Raw genomic sequence first — 2,770 nt, 5'->3', positions numbered from 1 at the left:
CTCAATTATATCATCATTTATATAGATACATGATAGTAAAAAGATTAGAAGGAAAATGAGATCGCTCAAAAAAATTAAGCTTTTCTAACATGAACCAATGGAGCTTCAAAACTGTATGGTAATTGCAAGAAAAGACAGTTTGAAACATCCACGAACATGCCATCGTGTAGAGTGATATGTTTCACTCTTTTAAACATGCAGAATGATCCCATTACTGATATAGCCAGACTCTCCAAAATTAAAGTTAAATAAGACTCTCCAAAATTTCTACATTTTAAAATCAATTTTTTCTCTTCAAAATTTTTAAATTAATCGTCTTATTTTTTAAGTTTTATTATTCAAGTATCAAGATTTGTTTTTGAAAACAATATACTTAAAACTGTAACAACTTTTAATAAAATTGTATTTTGTTCAATTTGTGACTTTTGTGATCTATATTGTAGAATCAATGTCTTTCGGATTAATCACATCATTAGAATTTGGTCGACGTTTCGAACCAACTAATATGGTTCATCCTCAAGAAAAAGTGATTATTTATCTTTTAAAATTTAGTGATAAAATCATATTAAATAAAAAAAATACTACTAAATTATCTATGGATTAAGATGGTCTTCTTTGAACGACATCATTACATCATTACATTGACTTACTGACACAACACATCACCATCAACATGCCTCCCAAGATAGAGGAAACCCAAAACAGGGTTGGCTTAAGTGTTGATTATCGATACAACAGCCCCAAAAACTTAATTTTCTTTGAGAAAATGTTTGATGTTTACACATGGGCCATGAACGCTCTATGATTATTACGATTCATTGATTTTCCGTAAAGATACCATGCTTTGAATGACTTGATTGGTCAATACGTCATTTTTATGCGTCGTATTTTAATTAGGTGAGCCTTATTTCCACCCCTATAGGTTATTTGATGAGTGCTAAGTACCTGTGGCAGGACATTCATGCATCCGAAGGCATGCTACATATGCATGAAAGCCATAAATATCCATGGACATTTCGGCAACTCGATCACTCTACCTTTAACAAGCTCCAGTATTCAATGTAATTAATGCAGATATTGGACAATCTGACATCTAGACCAATGTGGATTAGACATTCACTTCATGTATTCAATGCACCATCTACCTAAGAGAATTTCAAATTCAACATTCACGCTTTATATTTAAATTAGAAAAACTAAATTTATATCACTGCTCAGCGAATTGTTTTCGCAACTTTGGCGTTCAATGGGAAGATACTTAGAATCCTCGTTAGGAAATAAGGCTTGCCTTCCTCTGCACAGCTTCATTTTCGGGCGCTAGAAAGGTCATTGGAAGCCATGAAGAGGACACAATTTCTTATTCTGTTTCTCATTCTGTTACTCCATTCTGCTACCATGGCTGCCACTCCCAGGAAGCCAGTGAGTGTGCCCTTTCACAACAATTATGTCACCAACTGGGGCTCAGATCACATCAAAAAATTCCATGGTGCTCGAAAGACCAAGCTTCTCCTCAACAAACAATATGGTAAGCTATTATACATTGGATTTCTTTCTGTATATTTTTGGGTTGTTTTATCCTTTTATGAGCTGTGGGAATAACAATGTGGGATGAAATATGGGTTGGCAGGTGCGGGGTTCGAGTCTAAGGGGACATATTTATCTGGGCATTTTAGTATGCAAATAAAGCTGGTTCCCGACGATTCCGCTGGCACTGTCACTGCCTTTTATGTAAGTATTTATAATAATATTGGGGGTTTTGGGGGGTCTAAGTTTTCTTCTGCCTGTTTATGTATCTATACTTCTTTTGGTGCGGGCAACTTTCTTCTCAGACTGCAGAGCACGATGAGATAGAATTTGAATTATTGGGGAACAAGTCCGGGGAACCCTACATTCTTCAGACCAATGTATTTACAGGCGGGAAGGGTGAGAGAGAACATCGAATATACCGTTGGTTTAACCCCACCAAGGATTACCATTCCTATGCTGTGCTCTGGAACATGTACCAAATTGTGTAAGCCCCCAACCCCGAGCTCATTATTTATTATCGAACCAAAGCCAAAGGCAAATGTAGCATGTAATTTACAATGAACCTCTTTTTGTTTAATATGGTTTGGTGTGATGTTTTTTTTGGGGCGCAGATTTTTGGTAGATGAGGTACCAATCCGGGTGTTCAACAACAGCAAGGATCCGGGCATGAGGTACCCATTTAACTAGCCGATGAAGATATATTTAAGCCTGTGGAATGCTAATGACTTGGCCACCCAAGGTGGTCTGGAGAAAACCGACTGGGCCAAGGCGCTATTCGTCGCCTCCTACATGAAATTCCACGTCGATGCGTGTGAGGCTTCTGCTCCGCAATCGGTGTGCACTACGCAGGGGTGGTGGCGGTGGGATCAGGAGGAGTTCAGAGACCTATATGGGTGGTAATGGCGGTACTTGAAATGGGCGAGGAAGCACTACACCATCTACAATTACTGCACTGACACGCCCAGAAACAAGAAAATGCCTCCAAAATGTGTTCACGATCGCAACAATATGTAGTTCAGTTATCATTATTTGATGCTACCCATGGCTGAATAATACGAGGTCGGATTATTAGTCCGGGGAGGCCCAAATGTTATGTTGCAATGAGATTTTGGGTAAATCATTTCTCTAAAAACTCCGGTTTGCAAATTGATTTTCATGTCTGGTTGCTGTCGAATGTATTTATTGCTTTTTCTCAATGTATTTCTTAAAGGCATTTTAAATCCTTTTCAAAGGATTCGAAGCG

General features: G+C 38.0%; 1 pseudogene; it reads left to right on the top strand.

Moving 5' to 3' along the window:
- The first annotated feature begins 1,338 nt into the window (after positions 1-1,338).
- Positions 1,339-2,541, top strand: LOC149200552 (xyloglucan endotransglucosylase protein 2-like; annotated as a pseudogene).
- Positions 2,542-2,770: the final 229 nt, after the last annotated feature.

Source organism: Pinus tabuliformis, chromosome 2_1 (assembly GCF_031772625.1).
Source record: "Pinus tabuliformis cultivar Carrire ecotype Pingquan chromosome 2_1, CPIR1, whole genome shotgun sequence".
Classification (NCBI taxonomy): Eukaryota; Viridiplantae; Streptophyta; class Pinopsida; order Pinales; family Pinaceae; genus Pinus; species Pinus tabuliformis.
Note: the sequence above shows the minus strand (reverse complement) of the source record. Positions and strands in the feature narration are given on the sequence as shown.